Genomic DNA, 23,450 nt, shown 5'->3' on the forward strand with positions numbered 1-23,450 from the left:
CCTCTCCAACACCTGTTGTTTCCTGACTTCTTAATGATTGCCATTCTAACTGGTGTGAGATGGTATCTCATTGTGGTTTTGATTTGCATTTCTCTGATGGCGAGTGACGATGAGCATTTTTTCATGTGTCTGTTGGCTGTATGAATATCTTCTTTTGAGAAATGTCTGTTCATATCCTTTCCCCACTTTTTGATGGGGTTGTTTGTTTTTTTCTTGTATATTTGTTTGAGTTCTTTGTAGATTCTGGATATTAGGCCTTTGTCAGATGAGTAGGTTGCAAAAATTTTCTCCCATTCTGTAGGTTGCCTATTCACTCTGATGGTAGTTTCTTTTGCTGTGCAAAAGCTCTTTAGTTTAATTAGATCCCATTTGTCAATTTTTGCTTTTGCTGCCATTGCTTTTGGTGTTTTAGACATGAAGTCCTTGCCCATGCCTATGTCCTGAATGGTACTACCTAGATTTTCTTCTAGGGTTTTTATGGTATTAGGTCTAACATTTAAGTCTCTAATCCATCTTGAATTAATCTTCGTATAAGGGGTAAGGAAAGGATCCAGTTTCAGCTTTCTACTTATGGCTAGCCAATTTTCCCAGCACCATTTATTAAATAGGGAATCCTTTCCCCATTTCTTGTTTCTCTCAGGTTTGTCAAAGATCAGATGGCTGTAGATGTGCGGTATTATTTCTGAGGACTCTGTTCTGTTCCATTGGTCTATAGCTCTGTTTTGGTACCAGTACCATGCTGTTTTGGTTACTGTAGCCTTGTAGTATAGTTTGAAGTCAGGTAGCGTGACGCCTCCAGCTTTGTCCTTTTGACTTAGGATTGTCTTGGCAATGCGGGCTCTTTTTTGGTTCCATATGAACTTTAAAGCAGTTTTTTCCAATTCTGTGAAGAAACTCATTGGTAGCTTGATGGGGATGGCATTGAATCTATAAATAACCTTGGGGAGTATGGCCATTTTCACGATATTGATTCTTCCTATCCATGAGCATGGTATGTTCTTCCATTTGTTTGTGTCCTCTTTGATTTCACTGAGCAGTGGTTTGTAGTTCTCCTTGAAGAGGTCCTTTACATCCCTTGTAAGTTGGATTCCTAGGTATTTTATTCTCTTTGAAGCAATTGTGAATGGAAGTTCATTCCTGATTTGGCTCTCTGCTTGTCTGTTACTGGTGTATAAGAATGCTTGTGATTTTTGCACATTAATTTTGTATCCTGAGACTTTGCTGAAGTTGCTTATCAGCTTAAGGAGATTTTGGGCTGAGACAATGGGGTTTTCTAAATATACAATCATGTCATCTGCAAACAGGGACAATTTGACTTCTTCTTTTCCTAACTGGATACCCTTGATTTCTTTCTCTTGCCTGATTGCCCTAGCCAGAACTTCCAACACTATGTTGAATAGGAGTGGTGAGAGAGGGCATCCCTGTCTTGTGCCAGTTTTCAAAGGGAATTTTTCCAGTTTTTGCCCATTCAGTATGATATTAGCTGTGGGTTTGTCATAAATGGCTCTTATTATTTTGAGATACGTTCCATCAATACCGAATTTATTGAGCGTTTTTAGCATGAAGGGCTGTTGAATTTTGTCAAAAGCCTTTTCTGCATCTATTGAGACAATCATGTGGTTCTTGTCTTTGGTTCTGTTTATATGCTGGATTGCTCGGGCCTGCTTTGAACACTCTAATATAACCTATTTTAAAAGACTGTGGCTTATGTCTTGGGTACACACTCTTGTTCTCTCCTGGCTCTGTCTTTATACCTTTGGTATCTTCTCTGTGAGATCACTCAGCCATGGGGGAAAGTAAGAGGTCCCATGGAGAGCCCCAAATGACAAGGCTAGGATATGAGACCTTTCATCCAACAGTCTGCGAGGAGTGGAATCCTTCTGAAAATGACACAGGTGAGCCTGGATGCAGATTCTTTCATCCTACTTGAGTCTGGAGACAACTGCAGCCCTGGATGACAGCTTAACTGCAACCTCATGACAGACCTTGAGCAAGAAGCCCACAACTCAGGTGCACTTTGATGTATCACCCGCAGACATTGTGAGACACTCAATAAATATTTGTTGTTTTAAGCCATTCAAATCAGGGTAATTTATCATGCAGCAATAAGCAAATGAATAAGCAAGGGATGCACAAAGTTTATAAAAGAAAAATGTTAAGAAGTGCCTACGCATTGGGGTGAATATTGCTGTCATTTAGTGAGTCAGGGAACACTGAGGGCAAACCAGGTTTGAAATGGACGTGAAAAGGTTGGTAAGGACCATGGCAAACAGAAAACATCAATTAAATATCCCAGGGAAATGTCAGGTGTAGTTGCTTATATGAACTTGAAAATCGTGGAAGACACTATGGATAAGGTAAAAATCCAGGGGCTATCAGCTAACCTTTAACTTCACAGACTTTATAGATATCACCTAGAAAGTGAAAGCCGATTGAGAGGAGAGAACATCACACAAAAAGCCTAGGAGGGGAGAGGTAAAAAGAGGGCGGTGGAACGACATGCCAGACAAATGAAGGAACTGTTTGAAAAAAAGAGTATGATCAATGGCATAAAATACTGGCTCTGTAGTGATGGGAGGTAAGTACAGAGAGTTCACCATTACATTTGCCATTGTTGAGGCAGTTAGTGCCTCTTACCAGAGCTTGCTCAGAATAGTGGTAGAAGCCACTGTCCCAGAGGAAATGTGGGTGAGCAAGTGGAGGTAGTCTATATTGACTGAGTTTTTAGATAATGCTGGCATGAGGACGTGAGCAGAGAAATGGAGCAGTAGTGATGGGGCAGTGCATCCATTTCAACAGGAAAAATAACATGTAGACATGAAAGTCGGGAAAGATTCACTGAAGGGGATGAAGAAGTTGTTTTCTAATTGCTTTCATTTTTTTCACTGAAAAAGGAACAAAGTCAGTAGCTAAAAAAGAGAAAGGGCCATAGGTGTTGGTAGTTTGAAGAGTTATATATAGTATAAATAGTCTTTCAGTAACCTGACAGTGCTTGGAGAAGAAATACATATATCAGGCTTGTTGGGCAATCTGAGAGCCCACTTATCACATCAGCAGTTGGCATTTTTTTTTTGAGACGGAGTTTCACTCTTGTTGCCCAGACTGGCTAGGCTGGCATGCAGTGGCACGATCTTGACTCACTGCAACCTCCGCCTCCCAGGTTCAAGTGATTCTCCTGCCTCAGCCTCCTGAGTTTTTTGTTTCTATGTTAGTGTTGACAGACATGATCAGCTGCCCTGATAAAGGCACAGAGTAAGTAAGCACAGAGAAAGTTTAACCAAAGAGTTTTCTGTTTTGTTTTGTTTTCTAGGAAAATACAATAAAAGGGAAAGGCTGTTAGGGTTTAAGGATAGATAATTATTTGGAAAGACTGTTAAAGAACCTCGTAGTTCCAAGGCTAGTAAAAAAGGAGAGGCTCCGGAAAGAATGAGCAGCCTCTTTTTAGTGAGTGTGGAATCTTGAGAGTCAGCTAGACTTATGTTAGAGCAAGAAGGTGAAGAGGCTGAAGAAACAGGAGCTATTGCTCAAGACAGACCCTAAGCTCTGGAAAACAAAATAGAAATAGAAATTTTAGAGGAATTGGGAGAGAGGCATAATGGACCCAATTAGGGGGTGTACGTCCCTGTGCAGAGGACAAAGAAGCATGGATTTGATGTGTTCTCTGAGATAACGCAGATGAAGGGTTTGAGTGGATTCATCCTGAGAATATGTGTGTGAACACAGGTTTGGTGGGGTGGCGAGGGGCATTGTGAGTTGAGAATCAGCCACAGTAGCTGAAAATAAAATGTTTTCAGCTAAGTTTCGCCTCCTGCTTGGAACTGTTTCTGTCGCTAGGGAGATGAGACCCTGCAGAGGAGTGGAGAGGTCTCCGGAACCATTCCATCTTGCTGGTGTTGGCTTTGGGTACCATATTTTGTAGTGCCTATCATAGTAAAATATGTACCTCAAAAATAAGGTCAAGGCTGGGCGCGGTGGCTCATGCCTGTAATCCCAGTCCTTTGGGAGGCTGAAGTGGATGGATCACCTGAGGTCAGGAGTTCCATCCAGCCTGGCCAAGATGGTGAAACCCCATCTCTACTAAAAATACAAAAATTAGCAGGGCATGGTCACAGGTGCCCATAATCCTAGCTACTAGGGAGGGTAAAGGAGGAGAACTGCTTCAACCCGGGAGGCAGAGGTTGCAGTGAGCCGAGAGCGCACCACTGCACTCTAGCCTGGCTGATAAGAGTGAGACTCTGTCTCAAAACAATAAAAATTAAAATTAAAATTAAAAAGATAAAGTCAACATGAGACATTTGTACAGGGGCATACAGTAATCTTTGAAAGCCTCCTGTTTAATTCTTGATGTGAGCAGAAGACAAAAACAACTCAGCCTTTTATTTTGACTTGGCTGATGAAGATCCTCAGGCACTGTTCTTCAGCGAACAGTGCTTGCGAGACATTAAGAAGGCATACAGCACATTCAAAATGCCCTTTTCCCATATTTGGTCATCATTGAATTCAAACAAACAAAATGTTTTGGAAATTTTATCAAGTTTCTATCAGCTCATTAATACTCTTTTAATCTTCCATTTTCAGCAGTTTAATTTAGTTGATGTTTCTAATTTACATAGAGACAACATTCTTAATTGGTTTAATCCCAGCTCCTGTCTTTCTAGCAAGCCTACTGCTATTTATTGATGTTCATTAATACATGCAGACCCCAGATTACAGCTTTGCTAGCCAAAAGTTCTCCTTTTGGGTGACCTTTCGTTTTACACCAGGTTTTAATGATTTTCCCTCTGTGCCTGATCCTGGCAGCCTAATCTGAATTCATTAATTTATTAATTCATTTATTCAAAGTGTTGATTGAGTATTTAATAAGTCCCAAGAGACATATCAGGTTTGTTTGTTGGGGGAAAATGATGATACACAAATAATAGGAAGGGAGAAGATACCCCTCATATCATGTGGTGCAGGAAGATACCGCTGATGAATAGACTTTAGGCTGAGACCTGAAGAAGGAAAACAACGCTTTATAGAAAGTGTAGAATGTAGCGATTTCCAAGAGTTAGAAGTAATATGTGAAAATGCCTTTGTCTGGGAAGAGCTGTGCTTGTCTGGAGCTTGGTGGAGCATGGGAAGTGTGGAATGCAGACTATTGGAAAGTTTGCCAGGGACTTGCACACGTGGAATTTAGAGGCAAGGATGAGGAGTGTGAATATTTTCCAATGTGCAATGAAAATGAGTGGAAAGGCTTTCAACAGGAGAATAACAGGGCCTTATTTATATGTGACAATGAATACTTGGAATGACAATTGGCCTGTCAAACAGCCATGACCACATGTGTTTAGCACAGAAGACTTAGAGTCAGTTGGATCTGATTAGGAGCTCCAGTACCAATGCTTGCCTTTTGTGAGGCATTTAAGTGGTTTGATCTTTGGATCTCCTCTCTGTAGAACAGGAATTATAACTCAGGGTGTTTAAAGGATCGGGACATGGTAAAGAACACAGCAAGATGCCGGCACATTTCAACATGTGCTTTTTCTTCAATTGCTGAAAATATTATGATATATATTTGGTAATTCAAACTTTGTAACTTGCATGGAAATAACAAATGCATACAAAATTGCACTTTATTAAGGGAGGCAAGAAGAACATCAGGTATTGAAACTTTTTTCAGATTTTTTGAGAAATAAATTCCATATAGTAATATTCACTGTTAGGGTAAACAGTTCAGTTGGGCAAATTTATAGTCACTTATCCAGTATCACAATCAAAATAAAAACCAGCCCCATATACCAAAACAATTACTTAATGTCTCTTTTTTATCAGTCCCTTCCCTCCACCAGAGGAAAGGCCCCTGGCAAAATGATTTTTTTTGCCGTTCCCAAAATATTATATAACTGAAATCATGTAATATGCAGTGTTTTCTAATTTCTTTCACTTAAGATAATGTTTTGAAATTCATCTCTATTGATGCACGTATTAATAGTTCATCCATTTTTTATTCCTGAGAGTATTGCATTATATGAGTTCCATTCACCAGTAGATGGACCTCAAAATTGTTTCCAACTAATTGTTGTTTAGGTTGTTTTTGGCTATTTTCAATAAGATTGCTACAAACACCTCTGTACAGGTCTTTTGGGAAATGTGTTTTAATTTCTATTTGATAAATTCCTGGGGATAGGTTCACTCAGTCTTGAGAAGATTCTACATTTAACTTTGTAGGAAACTGTGAAACTGCATGCCAAGGTGGCTGTACCCTTCGGCCCTCACATCACCAATGTGTGAGAGTTCCAGGTACTCTGCTTATTCACCAGCATTTAATATTGTCTTTTTAAAAATTTTTGGTAAATTTACTTGGTTTGTAATGATATCTCATTAATTCTTTTAAGATGTAAGTCAACCCAGTTTGTGACTTTACCAAATTGAATTACTATTGGGGTCAAAGCAGCTAAATATTCTTTCTTTCTATTCCTCTAATTTTCATTCATTCAGTAAATATTCACTCAGTGCCTACAAAGAGTTCTGAAGAAGTTCTGAAACCAGAATGTAACAACTGCTTAAAAAAGCCAATCGCTTTATGAAAATACAGTTGTTACACAAAGGAGTTTGCCTAATTTAGCCCAAAGTAAGCCTTAATAGATGAGAAGGAGTTTACCAATGATGTAGAATGATGAAGACATTCAGTCAGGGGGTAACATATAAATGCCCAAAGGCATTAGCTTTTTTAATCTACGTACAATTAAGGTAAAAGTTGAAGATGCAGATTTTGCTAACTGGTGACTTGATCCTCTTTATCTGAAATGTGGATGTCAGAGGCAGTTGCGCGTTCACTAAGAATGGAAATAATACTTCCAGAAACACCTTGTATTGTCTGTCTGTGTATGTGTGTGTGTGTATGCGTGTGTATATACATATACATGTATTGTGTATCTGTAATGTGTGTACATGTATATAAAATGAGCATTTATGACTTTCTCTATTACAAAGTAGTTACATAGCCTTCCTAATGACGGTAGTCACCAATTCAAAAAATCTGGCATTATTCAGTCTCTCCTTACTTGTCAAGATTTGGTACCTGGTGCACTTTTCAGTAAAACCAGAGTCCCAGATCCCCAAAGACAGATGAATATGTTTTCTGCTACCAACTGACTGATTTCCTCACCATCTACCTTCAGAATTATTAAACTCACTTCGGGTTGGCTTGACAGTTCTGGTCAATGCTGATCAATTCTCTTTTTGATGATATACAACACTTATGTAGTATGATCTATTTTAGATTTACAATTTAATATAATGCATAAATTATGTATATTATTCTGTAAATATGTGTGCAAGCCTTATTTTTGAAACAGGAATATAGAGGAAACAACTCATCATTGTTGCAGAACAAGCACTTGATTTGGAGTTAGAAGAAAATTGAGTTAGAATCTTAATTGTCTAGCTTACTGGTAATTTAAACTTGTGAAAGTTAATAAACCAGTTGATTTACTATCTGTAAAGAGCCATATAGATACCAAACTCAAAGACTCTGTTATGTGTACTGATTGGTGATTGGTAAACTTTGTGACTGGCACATGGTTGGAGGTAATTATCGGTCACATCTGAGAGTAGGCATATGAGTTTCAGATTTTTCATCTCTAACAGTGCTCAAAAATGTAATAGCAAAGTGAAATTAGGCATAAGCAGAAATCAAAAATAATCTATCTCACAGCACATGGAGTATATGTATTGACAGGCATGTGCTAAATTTAATGTCTTTCAATTCAATTCAATTATTGAATTAAATTAAAGTAAATGTAATCATAGGGGAAAATGGTAGCGTAGAAAATCTTCCTAAACTCCTGAAACAATTGAGTAACCAAAGTAAACAAATGTGGAAAATTCCTATCAGTACTGATTTTGTATCAGTCGGATTAGACTGATGTAACAAGTAACACCCAAATCTCAGTGGCTTACAACAAATAAGTAAGCTTTCATTCATATTAAATATTGCCTGCAGACCTGGCATGGTGGCTCACACCTATAATCCCAAAACTTTGAGAGGACAAGGTAGGAGGATCACTTGAAGCCAGTAGTTTGAGACTAGCCTGGGAAACATAGCAGGACCCCAATCTGTGCAAAAAAAAGGAAAAAAAAAGCCAGGAATGGTATTGTTCACCTGTACCTTCAGTTATGTGGGCTGAGGTAGGATCTCTGGAGCCCAGGAGTTCAACGTTACAGTGAGCTATGGTTGCATCACCATACTCCATCCTGGGTGACAGATTGAGACCCTGTCTCTAAACATAAAACACAAAACAAAACAAACAAAAACCAAATATTGTGTGCAGTTTAGGGTGGCTCTGCTTCATTTCATTTTTACTTGTAGATATGGATTCACATCTGAGGAGACGAGGAAAAAAGTGAGAGAAAAAAAGGTCTCATCGTAGCTCCTAAAACATATGCTCAGAAATGGCACTGAGAAACTTACCAAACTAATATTAATTTTATTTTCATTTCATTGGTCAAATCAACTCAGATAGTCAACTAGAAAACAGGATTCTATTATATTGGAAAACCACAGGCCTGAAGAATACGAGACCATTTGGGGGAATAGAGAATATACCAAATGAATACTCTGACGCATGCACACATCCTCAAAATTCAAAAATTTTATTTGTCCAAATGTGGTAGAGGTGCATGAAAATTGAAAGACGATCCTAAAACTCTTTCCATTGAAATTCTCTTATTTTAAAGAAGATCCCAAGATTGTAAGACACAACTATTATCACTGAAAGGGCAATAAACTGTAATGGAATATGGAAAACTAAGAACTCATTATCTCTAATTGGGAAGGGCAAGTACAGAACAAGACATGGAAATTACCATATATTAACATCATTTCACTTGGAGCAAAAGATTAGATATTTAACCAAGCTATATATATATATATATATATTTTTTTTTTTTTCCCCTGGGATTCTTTAATACATGGACAGAATGTACTAACCATAATGAGGAACGTTTTCTAATCTAGTGGACCAAGAACAGACAGAACATTGGAGAGACAAGAATCCTTCTGTGCTTGGAGTCATGTTCACCTCTGTCAACTGATGATAATGCAGACAATGATCCCATATTTACCCAACAGAAAACTGGTTGGCCAGTGGGCTTTCTAGGAAACCAAAGAAAAATACAGAAAAAAAGTTACTTTGTATAACAACTCATGGTCCAATGCCATTACCCATTTTCTTAATCAGTAATATAGATCTAACTTATCTAGGACTCCACATTAAATTCATAATGAAGGAGAATCAGTGCTCAGGAAAACAGAAAGGGGATTCAAGAAGATCTCAAACATTATTTTGAAGCAAACAGTAGATTTTGTTATTTCTGGGCAATGGGAGTTTCAGTAAATAAAACAAAAGCATGATTCTTATAAAAAATGTTTACAGAATAAAAGAAGAAAAAATAATACAGCATGTAAGAGACAGGTGAAAAGGACTCATGGAAATTAGCTGCATAAATCATAGTAACAGTTTACACAAAAACTGCTTTGCATCTGCATCAAAGAAACATCATCTTGATGATTAATGAGATAGTACAACAAATTGAGATAAATTTGAAGCCAGCTGAGTTTTTTTTTTTTTTAAGTTAGGCAAATAATACTGGTCTTAATTGACAACTATTCAAAAAAGAAGTGCAGAATTGACATGACAAAAAATTGAGTTAGAGATGAGGAGGATTGTCTTGCAAGAGGACAATTCTGGAATCCACGTCAAAGTGAAAACCAGTAGATGGAGAAGATTGTGTGATGACATCTTTGCTTGGTGATATGCAAGTTTGGTCAAATGTCTAGGGCTCTAGCATAGACTATGTGACTCCAGGAATAGTTGTTATAACTGACTGATAACTGAAAAGGACCTATGACCTCGCGCCAGATATGTATCTGACAAATGCTTTTCAGGTGACTTTCAAAGTAAATTGATATCTTGCAATATACAATTTAATTAAAAAGGAAAATGAAGCAACAAATTTTATCAAATAAGGCATCCAAAGTCAAAAATTCTACAACAGTCGTCTAATATAAGCTTGTCTATGCCAGCGGTGTTAAAGGAGATCCAGATCCTTTGTCTATATTTAGAAGAGTAAAGTGTTATCTTCTCCCTGAGAATGACTTCCAATAACCTGTATCTGTCATGATTTCACAAAACACCGAATCTGAAGAAGGTTTAGAAATACTTCTGAAACTCTGAATACACTTTAAATCTGAGGAAGGTTTAGAAACCCACACTCACATAATATAAATGTAATTTGAGAAAGTGGTTTGTAGCTAAGATTTTTTAAAAGGAATATACAATTGTTATTAAATGTTATTTAATAACTCTTTTTTCCAGATGTGCACTAAATGTTGTAGTGCTTTTGTTTTTGTCTTTTAATCTGTTACTAACTTTATGAGGCATTAATTGCAGAACTACAAGTAAGAAGAAAATGTCAATATCTATAGATTCTGGAGAAAAAAAGACTGTAAACCATGAATTATAGTCTGGCCAGTAAGAAAATTGGCCCTGAGCTCCAGTCTTATGTATCTTGCTGTATATTTGACTGTCTTCTACTTGGATATCTAATAGGCATTTCAAACAAAATACATCAATGCTGAACAAATGGTCTTTACTAAAAACCTGCCAATTCACAGTTAATAACAACTTAATTCCTCAGTTGGTCACAAGACCCAATTTTTGGAGTTATCTTTGACTTCTCACTTTCTCACAGAATTTATATCCAATGAGCCAGAAACCTCTGTCTTCTCTATCTTCAAAGTGGATTTAGGATCCTACCATTTTTACGACCTCCACAGCTACCACCATGATCAAGCAAACGTTTCTCTTCCAGATGATGATTGCAGGGCCTCTTACCTGGTCTCTTGCTAGCTGCTTTGTATTCTTTCTCTATGTTCTCCATTTGATAGCCAGAGACATCCCATAAAATATAAGCCAGAGCATGCCCTTCCTCTGCTGATACCTACCCCATTGCTTCTCGTTTCATTCAAAGTAGAAGCTAAGGAACTTACCATGACTTGCATGACTCCACATGCTCCCGCCCCAGTGCCTACCGCCCCTCATCATCACTGCCCATCACTCTTCCTCATGCTCCTGGCCTTCCAGTCCAGCAGCTTCCTTGGTATCACTCCACATACCAGGTGGTCCTCACTTGGAGCGGGGCCTTCACACCTGCTCTTCTCCTTCAGGACATTGCATTCACAGATGTTAGTGACCCTCTCTCCTATCTCCTGAAGACACTTGCCCAACGCTCACTTCTCAGCAGCACGCCACCATGTTTGAAGCCCCACCTCAACACTCCCTGAGCCCTATAGCTGTCTGGGCTCCACTGGATTTGTCTGTCTTCCCTGTTAAATGTTATATTTGTTTAATTGTTTTCATTGACAATTCAAATGTAAATGCCAGAAGAGCAAATAATTTCATCATTTTTCTTCTTTGCTGTATCCTCAATTCCTAAAACAGTGTCTTGCACACAGTTATACCCAATAAAGTTTCATTCATTAAATAAAAAAAATACTGCAGGGCAAAAAAAAAAAAAAAAATGTTTAGACTTGCAAAATATACACCTTATGCTCTTATTAAAATAAAAGCAAAATTTAATTTACAGTCAGCTTTCAACCTCAATTTAATCCAAAGAGAAATCTCAAGATAAAGGAAGATGAATAAGATAGTGGGCAAAAAATTATGCCAAAACTAAAAAGATAAAAATTTCTTTAGAAATTTGCAACATAAATACCAAGTATAGATTAAATAGCATGAGACATAGTGTAAAGAAATATTAATGAGCTAAAAATATTTTTAAATTACTCAAGCAAATGCAAAAAGTTAGAAGATGGTAAAGTTAACAGAAATAAATGCTTCATAAATATTTTATCTTAAAGGGAGGTAAGAGTTAGATATATAAAATGTCCTTATTTTTAATAAGAAAGTCTAAACATAGATATAGAATTATATTACGTTACAGTGATCATCTGGGCCAAAAACAATCAATCACTACAAAATTTCATGAGCATTGTAGAATTTCAAATTAAGAGGCAAGAATTTTCATGCATGTGTGGAGGGAGTGGGGAGAGGTTGGTATGTGAAGAGGGGTTGAAGAAGCAGAAGTTGACCAGTCAACCAAAGTCAGATAAATAAGGCAGATACTGTTAAAACATATCATAAGAATTTGCCATAAAATATGACAGGACAAAAGAAAATAGTTCAATTGTTACATTAAATGCAAAATGATTGTATTATTCCACTAAAGAGGATTTCTGGGTTAAAAGTAATGTAAGTGTGTGTAGTTAGAAAAAAATGACAAATCAAGGGAAGGGATGAACAATGACATAGAAAGCCAGAGTAAACTCAATTTTAATATCAGTAGGGTAGCCCTGAGTATTCAACTAGGAGAAGTAACATAATGCAAACATAAAAAACAGAATTTATGAGAAGATATAACAACTCTAAATGTAAATAACAGCAGGACAACTTCATAAATGTGAAGAGACTTTAATAAAAGTGATATTGGTAAATTTTAAAATCTTTTGGAATTTTGTAGATTGAAAAGCCTCACAACAAATTTTGAAATAAATAAATATTTATTAAACTTTGAAACTTCATATAGGATACATTATTTTTTTCTTTAAGAGACAAGGTCTTGCCCTGTCGCTCAGGCTGGTGTGATCTCGCCACACTGCAGTCTTCACCTTCTGGGCTCAAGCGATTCTCCCACCTCAGCCTCCTCAGTTGCTGGGACCACAGGCACGTGCCACCATGCCAGGTTAATTTTTGGTGTTTTTAGTAGAGACAAGCTTTCACCGTGTTGCTCAGGCTGGTCTCAAACTCCTCAGCTCAAGCAATCTACGCACCTTGGCCTCCCAAACTGTAGGATTATGGGCGTGAGCCACCACACCTGGCCTACGATACATTTTTTTATCATAACAAAATCAAATGGAAATAAACAAAATAAAAACTGAATAAGACAAAGCAAAACTGAAAAGCAAACAAAACAAGTGATTGTTTGGAAACGAAGAAACATTTTCCTTAAAAAAAAAAAAATGAAGGACATGTATTATTTGGAAAGTTAGGGCATTTTACAGAAAAACCTTTAGGAATTTTCTCGGAGAATTCCTCAGCCTCAATGTATTTACTAATAATATCAAAACTAATTAGCATAAAAGTACAAATTAATCAAAATGAATTGTGAAGAGAATTTATGAAAGATACAAAAATAAATTTAAATTGGGAGGTAAATGTTTCAAAGGATAAACTGAGAGCTATTTCTTCGAAATGGCCAATTAATAGCTACATCCCTAAAGCACCTACTTAAGGAATAAATAACAAAATAAAAACATCCCATAGGATGAATGAAAAAAGAGAATTAACAATGTACTTTGAAAAAAAAATTAGAAGAGTTATATGAGACTTTGGAGTCCTGACAAAATGCAGAATAAGCTCTGTGTACTGCCTCTTCCTCACTCAAACCTGAGGGAAGTGCAGGAAGGGGAAGGATTAACACTGGGAGAAACCAGTGGTCTGAAAAGAAAGCACAGTCTTCAGTGAGAAGAATAAACTAGGAAGCTTTGATTTTGGCATTTTTTCTTTGCTCATTGCATCAGCTGGGCATCACTTCCCTAGGGGTGGCTAACAGGTAGGGAAACCGCAGCACCTACTTAGCCAGACAAAAGAAGTCTCCTTGCTACAGAGAAGAGCCCTGAGCATGTCCTCCTCCTTTCTTTCCTGTCCATCTACCTGGGTCTTGGGGAGCACCCTTGGAAAAGACTAGAATTAGCAAGGCAGTAAATAGGAAGTTTGGTGTCCTGTGCGGGAACAATAAATTCTGTTGGTCTTCCTGGTCTGTCCTATATGAGGGCTTTCAGAAGCTGTGTATGCCCCTCCCTTACCCTGCTTGGTGCATATTGCCAGCAGACACAGCTGAGAGACTAGGGAAATGTGAATTCATGTGGAAAGTCATCTACCTTTTAATAAATAACGTTGAGAAACTAAACAGCTGTTATAAAACCCAATAGAATTGGTGTGACAGGTACAGAATTTAATTAAATAGAATATATATACTAAAATAGATATGTGAGAAGATTGGTAATATGAAACAGAACATGCAGTTATACAGAGGAGGCAAGCAAATATATATATACACACATATATACACACACACATAATATATCTTTATCTATGTAGCTATGTAACCATATATGTATCTATCTATGTAGACTATTGGGTAGAATTAAAGAGCTGAATGGCTAGAGCTGAAGAATAAATGAATGACTGAACATGAGACCAGATCAGAGAATTCTTCAAGAAACATCAAGGAGGGATGTATAGATAGTTTTTAAAAACTAAGATATAAAAGAATACAAGAAGAATGGAAACATCTATATAATGGGAATGGAAAGAAATGAAAATAGAGGTAGATTGATTAGATAGATAGATAGATAGATAGATAGATAGATAGAGAGAGAGAGAGAGATAGAGAGAGAGAGAGAGAAATAGAAGAAAGAAAATAGAAGATGCTGTAGAAAGAATGCATGTGACTCCCCCAAAATGTATATGTTGAAACCATAATTTCTACTGTGGCTATGTCTAGAGACTAGGTCTCTATGGGACTAATTAAAATTAAATAAGATCATAAGGATAGTGCCCTGATTTAATAGAAACCGTATTCTTTTAAGAAGTCTGTTATGTGAAGACACAGTAAAGGTGGTTGTCTGCAAGCCAGGAAAAGAGACCTCAGCAGAAATCAACCCTGTCAGAACTTGATCTGTGACTTCTAGCCTCCAGAATAGTCAGAAAATAATTTTATGTTTTTGAAGCCACCCAGTTTATGTTATTTTATTATGACAGTCAAAGCTGACTAATATTGAGAAAAAGAAATACTTGAAATAAAAATGATGGGCATTTTCAGGTTTAAAAAAATCCAGAGCACCTTAGTTTGAAATGAATTTCAGAATGTCAAATAGAGCGATAAGAAAAAAGATTAACCCAAATATATTATAGTGAAATCTAAGGAAGTTAAACAAAGTGAAAACTCTAAAATTCACCAGGAAAGGAAAACAAAACATCTCCATGAAGTTTTAATAACCAGATTTAATTAGACATCTCATCAGCAATATTGTATGTGTGAGAAAAATGTAATATTGTCTTCAATGTTAATATAACTTTGAGCCTGGAATTGCCTATTCAGTTAGAAAATCATTTAAATAAGAAGATGGAATAAATATATCTTTTGAAATTCAACACCTTTAATTGTTCCTGATACAAAATCTCACTTTGAAAATGAATGGAGAGACTTCTACAGCAAAATGAAAATAAAGCCAAAGGATGCTGTGAGACACTTATAAGTAATGAATTAATTAGCAAACTGTATTAACTAAAAGAGCAAGAACCAAGAAAACATGCATTAATAATAATGCATTGAAAGTCTAGCAGACATTTACCAATGTACTGAGCAGGGATGGAGAGCATGGCAGGAGAAAGCATACTGTATACTGAGGAGGAGAACATGTTAAAATGCACACTATGTTTTTTATGGAAATATAAACTTTGATAAACATAACAAATCAACAGAGAAAATAAACACTAAAGACTAAAATATACGGTTTTTAAATAATCAGAATACATTTTTTCTAGACAATGAAAGACAGGGAGGGGAAGGAAGAAACATGAAAATTCAAATACTAGATGCAACAAACAAAATGACAGAGGTGAGTTCTGATGGTAAGAGCAACTGAGTACAAATGGGATTAATTTTTCACAGAAAAGACAGTCACTATCCTATTGCTTAAGAAAAATAGAATTCAGTATGCTAATGGGACATTAACTATCTTCAGGGAATACATTATTTTATAAAGTATACTGAAAATGTTAAAAGAAAAAATAACTGCAAATATAAAATAATTTGAATATTTTACAAAATAGAATACAATGAAAACATTATTTTATAATGATCAATAAATACATATTATTAAAATACCACCTATGTACTTAACAATATACGTTCAGAAAATGAGAATTAACAGACTTTATGGGCAAATGAACTATTTAAGTATAGTATTAAAGCTCATAAGATAACCCTCTCAAAAAGTAGATTTGTGAATATTGTAATCCCAGCACTTTGGGAGGCTGAGGCGGGTGGATTGCCTGAGGTTAGAAGTTCAAGACCAGCCAGGCCAATGTCGTGAAACCCCGTCTCTACTAAAAATGCCAAAAATTAGCTGAGTATGGTGCTGGGTGCCTGTAATCCCCACTACTCGGGAGGCTGAGGTAGGAGAATCATTTGAACCCAGGAGACAGAGGATGCAGTGAGCCGAGATCGTGCCACTGCACTCCAGCGTGTGTGACAAGAGTGAGACTCCGTCTCAAAATAGTAATAATAATATGGAGTTACACAGAAAGTTTGAATAGCAAATTTAAAGATAATAGAAACTATACTTAATATGCAACAGATAATATAGATTCTTTTTGAGCACGTTAAACATACCTTTAAAAGGACTATGTTCTAAGACAGAAATACATACTAAAAAGTAACACTCATTTTAATAAGGATAATAATAATAAAACTATTTTATTATACATATGTGGAGCCACAACTAAAGTAGCCTTAGAAAAAAAGTCTATTTTATAGGTAATATGCATATATAATATACACATATACACATATGTATATAGTATACATATATAGTTTTAAATATGAAATGCATTTATCAGAGAACAAAAAAAGTTTGAAAGTAAATGAGCTAAATAATTTTGGTGGAGATTGATAGTTCTCCAACCAAATATGTTCTTACCTTCTTCCATAGCAACAGGGAAGTCGTTTGAGCTTGATTACTCACTCACTGGTGCTACAATTCCTGGTTCCTCTGGCAGAATGTGAGCCATAGAATATAAATGATAAAGACCTGAACCATCACACCTTTTATTTTCTATTTTCATTTAATTGTTCAGCATTATTTATTTTATTCTTCACTCCCATTTTCTGTTAAACTTACTCTAATCATGCTTTTGAACCCACAACTACACCCAAACTGCTTTTGTTGTGATTACCTCAAGATTGATAAACACAATGGTCAGTTTCAATTGACATTTTACTTGATCTATCAGTAGTTAGGTTTAGTTGATCACTCCTTCCTCCTGGATACTGATTCTTTATTTGCATTTCATTCTACTGCTCCCCCCTCACTGGCCAGCACTATGAGCTTTAGATTCTCCAACTTGGGGAACTTATGAAAAGTTGTATAAAGTGCATCTAAGAACTGTTCATTTGGAAGTTGCTTGAGGGTGGCCCCTTTTGGGTTCAGCATGTCGAACTGCAAATCTGGTTCCCAAAACTATTTCAAACTATGAGAGTAGAGAAGTCTCTGGGACATTAAGTGTAAAATACATGGCGAAGTTGCACATGATCAAAGATGGTTGAAATATACATAGAAATGGATACTACAGAAGTAGCTGGAGTAAGAGGGAGATAAAGCAGGTTGAAATGCAGACAGTGGCTCAAAGGACTTACATTTTCAAGGCTTTCTCTCCCCAATTTCCTCTCACACCTTATCTTGCCTTCCTCTCCTCCTTCCTTCTTCCCTATATCCCTCACATGGTGGCTTCTCATGTAAAACAGCAAGCATTTCTGTGTTTTAGGTCTTTTGGAATGGCTGCTCTCTCTACCTCGAAGGTTCTTTGCCTAGATATCTACAGTTTTGGGTTTTTGCTCAAATTTATATTTTAGTGCGGCTTATCCCTAGTATGCTTTCGAAATTGCCCTATATTGTCTCGTCCAACTTAATCTGTTATTATTTTTTATAGTAATTACACCCTTCTGATTGACCCAATAAAGTGCTAATTTGCTACATTTACTGTTTATTTTATGTCTCCTTTTACAAGACTGTAAGCTCCACCGGTGTGGGATTCTGTCTTCTGTGTTCACTGATGTATTTCATATGCTTTAGTATTTTCATTAATATAAATATAATGGCTAAAACAGTGATTGCCACATAATAGCTGCTCAGTAAATATCAGTTGAATTAATAAACAAGGAGTAAAATGTGAAGCATTCAGGAAACAATGTCAGGATGGTAGTAATATGGAAAAATATATAGAAACTAGTATTCCAACTTCATACCATTGCAAAAAGTTAATTCCCATTGGATTAAAGACAGATATTAAGAGCAAAACTTTAAGATTAATTTGAAGATGATACAGGAAATTATCTTTAATACCCTAGGTGACATAAAAGTATTTATACAAGACAAAAATTGCACTAACATAGAAAGGGGACTATGAAAAATAGACTCCATTAAAATTTAAAAATTAAAATACAAACCACAAATAGGGAAAAATATTTGCCACAAATCTACCCTTAAACAGAATTAACATTCAGAGTATGAAAGGAATGGTTGTAAATCTATCAGAAAGAAAAAAATCCCAATATAAAATGCAGAAAGCTGTAAATAGGTATTTCACAAAAGAAGATACAGGAAAGTCTGTAAGTTCATTGAAAGATGCTAAATCAGACTCTGAGTCTTGGGAATGAAAATTAAAACCACAAATAGATATTTTAAATACAAGTCTTATCCACAGAAGAATAAATATGTAAAATAAAAGCCATGCTATAACAAATGATGGCAAGGATGCAGAGCAGGGGAACTCTTGTGTGGTGTTAGTGATGATGTATTATTATTATTATTCTTTAAGTTCTGGGTTATGTGTGCAGGATGTGCAGTTTTGTTACAAAGATATACACGTGCCATGGTGGTTTGCTGCACCCATCATCCCGTCACCTATATTAGGTATTTCTCCTAATGTTATCCCTCCCCTAGTCCCCCGCCCTCCCCCCAGGCCCCAGTGTATGTTTCCCTCCCTGTATTCATGTGTTCTTATTGTTCCACTCCCATTTATGAGTGAGAACATGCAGTGTTTGGTTTTCTGATCTTGGGATAGTTTGCTGAGAATGATGGCTTCCAACTTCATCAAAGGGGTTCATCCTTTTTTATGGCTGCATAGTATTCCATGGTGTATGTATGGCACATTTTCTTAATCCAGTCTATCATTGATGGACATTTGGGTTGGTTCCAAGTCTTTACTATTGTGAAGAGTGCTGCAATAAACATATGCGTATATGTGTCTTTATCACAGAATGATTTATAATCCTTTGGGTATATGCCCAGTAATGGGATTGCTAAGATTGACTACATAATTGGAAGTAAAACACTCCTCATCAAATGTAAAAGATACATGTTGTTACATGATATCAACTTTTAGAAATACTCAGGTTACATCAGTAGATAAAAATGCAAGCTTCAGAGCAATAAGTATTGTGTACTAAATTTTTATTTGTAAAACAATCATGAAAAGCACACAGAAACAATTACAAAACTCATCAACTCAAAATTTCAGAAATTTAAATTTTATTAACATATTCTAAGCAGTTAATTTAAAAAATAATTATAGTAAACGTCACATAAGATCTACTACCCTAACACTTTTAAGTGTACAGTTTTTTATTGGATTTGGTTTGAAACAGGATACAGAAGAATTAATATTTTCTTGGTATCTTTGGTTCACTAGATGTAACACATTAGTTGATTTGTATGAAAAATAAATAACATAGAATACTTATAAAATAAAATTATTCAAAACACTTCATTTGAATACTTAGACAAATTTAAATAGCAGCTTAATATATGAAGAAACAAATAGATTCCTAAAGAAAATGCTTCAAAATTTGGTATGTTAACTACACAAAATCGGCATGTACACAAAAATGATGTTTATTACATCTATTTACATTTTGATTAATCTAATATGTAGTTATAATAAAAATATAAATAAAATCCAAACCATTTGAAAATTAGGATTTTTTAAAGTAATGATTATATCATATCAGAAGGCAAACTGGCAATTATAAAATATTGAGATAGTAATCATAATTAGAACAGCACCTTTGTGATGTGCCTCAGACTGTATTCCAAATAAATCCATATCTTAAAGCCCTTTAATGTTAAATAAGACATACTTTAAAAAAATAAATGAACATTTGTATGTATGACATTAGCAAAAGAGTAATTACATCAAAAGAAAGTGATTACTATAGGTGAAAACAGGAATTAATTTGTTAGAAAACAGAAAATAACATTAAAATTGATAAGTACATTCAATTAAACTTTGAAAATTCTTAAAATAAGCAGGAGCAAATATAAATAAAGAAAAGCTACAAAAATGCAAAACTAGAAGCTAATAAATAATAAAATGACAACAGATACAAGCAAATTAACGTATTCAAAAGGAACTTACATGTTAATACATTTTAGGATCTGTATAAACATATCTACTATGTTAAAAATATAAGCTATTTACTTTAAGTAAAGAACAGGTGGAAATTCCAAAAGAAATATACCAATAAATATAAAGGAAAACATCAAATAAACTTCAAGAAGCCTTCATAACTGAGTCTTTATAAGCTTTAAAATTAAATTATTATTTATTTAGCTTTTAGGAGTTCCCAAGCTTAGGGAACAAAGGTATTTTCGTAATATTTTTCTGAAGCTTGAAAAACTTGCCATTAGCTTACAAAGATGTGAAAAAATAAGAAAAAAAAATCACAGTATTGTATTTGTTAATGAATGTTCAACAATTCTAAATAAACTAATGAAAATAAACTCATTAATTTATTGAATTACAGTTACGCACTGCACAAGGATGTTTTGGTCAATGAGGGACTGCGTATGTGTAGTGTCATAAAATTGTAATAGTGTATTTTTATTGTGCCTTCCCTAAGTTTGGATATACACATACCTACAATTGTGTTACAGTTACTTACAGTATTCGGCACAGTAACATGCTTTAAAGGTTTGTACCTTAGGAGCAGTAGGCTATACCGTATAGCCTAGCTGTGTAGTAAGCAGATTATACCACCTAGTTTTGTGTAAGCACATTCTGTGATGTTCACACAATGATAAAATCATCTAGCGACACTTTTGTGAGAATGTATTCTCACCATTAAGCAATGCATAACTGTAATAGTCTCATCAGGTATTTTTCATTTTGAAATAAACAAATGGCTCAGTATTATGACATCTATTTATAACATTCATGGTATCTTAAGAACAACAAAAAAAGAGAACAGATATATGATTGTCTTAAGACACACTGAAAAAAGCATACTAATATTCAATATCCAATTCTTTTTTAGGAGAATTTTCCTAGCTTTGTTGAGGAATAATTGAAAAAGTATATATATATATATATATAATGTGTGTATTATATATACACACATTAGTATATATAGGTATATATAATGTTTTGATATATGTATATATTATAAAATAATTATCATAGTCAAGCTAAATAATATGTAAATCACCTCACATACTTACCTATTTTGAGTGAGAACACTTAAAACATACTCTATTAGTAAACTCCAGGTATAAAATGTATGACTGATAAATTTATACCTGATAAATAAAAAGTATGATTAACTATAGTTGCCTTGCTGTACATTAGATTTTCAGAACTTATTTATCTGTGTAACTAAAACTTTGTACTCTTTGAGCAGCATTCCTCTATTCCCCCACCTCCCAGGGCATGACAGCCACCATTCTGCTCTCTATGAGATTGACTTTTTTAGATTACATATATAAATGAGGTCATGCAGTATTCACCTTTCTGTGTCCGGCTTAGTACATTAGTATAATGTCCTCTAGGTTCATCCATGTCATCAAAATCACAATTTTCTTCTCTATTTTTGTTGTATGTACACACACCTTGCTTTCTGTATCCATTCATTCATTGATAGGCACTTAGACTGTTTTTATGTCTTGGTTATGAAACTGACTTTGCAAAAATTACAACTAAAGAAGTTATGACAGTGAAAGAGATCAGACCTAACCGGCTCTATCTTTCCTCTAGATTTTAAGCTGTCCTTGTTCATTCCTGGACATAGGTCAAACTAATCTTGGGAAGGAATTTAGTTTATAGTTTGACTCTGAAACAAAATTGATAGTAGCCCTTTCCCGAAAAGACTGCCTTCTTTCCTGGGGACTAGTCTGCCTTTGTAGGACTAAGAAATTAACTACAAGATTTGAAATTTGGGGTCTTGCAGCCTCTGGCTGAAAGAGTCTGAACCTCCCCAAATTGTTGCTGGGGATAACATCACTATTGTAAAATCTAAGATTAATGCTTGAGGTATTTTGCAGACCCTGCACTCAATGGATCACCTGACACCACCCACCAGGAATGTGGCTCAACCAGTTCTGCCATCCCACCCAGAAACAGGAGACAGCAAGAAAATGTCACTTTGACCCCTCTATGATTCCATCTCCAACCTGACCAATCAGCAGTCCCCACTTTCTCAGCCCAACCCGCCAAATTATCTTTAAAAACTCCAATCCCTGAATGCTGGGGGAAACTTATTTGAGTAATAATAAAACTCCAGTCTCCCACACAGCCAGCTCTGCGTGAATTACTCTTTCTTCATTGCACTTCCCCTGTCTTGACAAATGGGCTCTGTAGAGGCAGTGAGCAGTGTGAACCCACTGGGTGGTTAGAGTTATCTTGAACAATGCTGTGATGGACATGGTAGTACTGATGTTATATTTTGATATCCTGGTTTTATTTCCTTTGGGTATATACTCAGAAGTGAGATTGTTGGACTGTATGATACTTCTATTTTTAATTTGTTGAGAAACCTCCATCCTATTTTCCTTAATGGTCATAACCATTTACACTCCCACCAGCAGTGTACAAGAGTTCTTTTGTCCACATCCTCACTAGCACTTGATATATTTTGCCCTTTTAACAATAGCCATTCTAAAAATGGTATCTCATTGTGATTTCAGTTTGCAATTCCTTGATGTTTAGAGATGTTGAGCACTTTTTCATATACCTGTGGACCACTTGTACTGTTTCTTTTGAGAAGTGTCTATTTGGGTAAGATCTGAATGTTCGTGATCCCCACAAATTTGTATGTTGAAATCTTCATCCAAAATGTGATGTTATTAAGAGGTGGGCCTTTGGGAAATTAATTAGGTCGTGAGGTCAGAACCCTCAAGGATGCAATTAGTGATCTTAGAGGACCCAGAGAGCTGCCTTGCCCTGATCACTATGTGAGAACACAGCTAAAAGGCACCACCTATGTAAAACCCAGCCCTCACCAGACACGAAATCTGCTGGCACCTTGATCTTGGATTTTCCAGACACAAGAACTGTGGGAAGTAAATTTCTGTTGTTTATAAGCCACTCAGTTTATGGTATTTTGTTAACGGCAGCCCTAACAGACTAAGAAAAAGTTTTTTGCCTATTTTTAAAATTGGATTGTTTCGCTATTGCTATTGAGTTATTTGAGTTTCTCATATATTTTGGAGATTAACCCTTTATCAGATAATGATTTATTTTTTCTTTCTGTAGGTTGTACTTTCATTCTATTCACTATTTCCTTTG

Source organism: Rhinopithecus roxellana, chromosome 14 (assembly GCF_007565055.1).
Source record: "Rhinopithecus roxellana isolate Shanxi Qingling chromosome 14, ASM756505v1, whole genome shotgun sequence".
NCBI lineage: Eukaryota > Metazoa > Chordata > Mammalia > Primates > Cercopithecidae > Rhinopithecus > Rhinopithecus roxellana.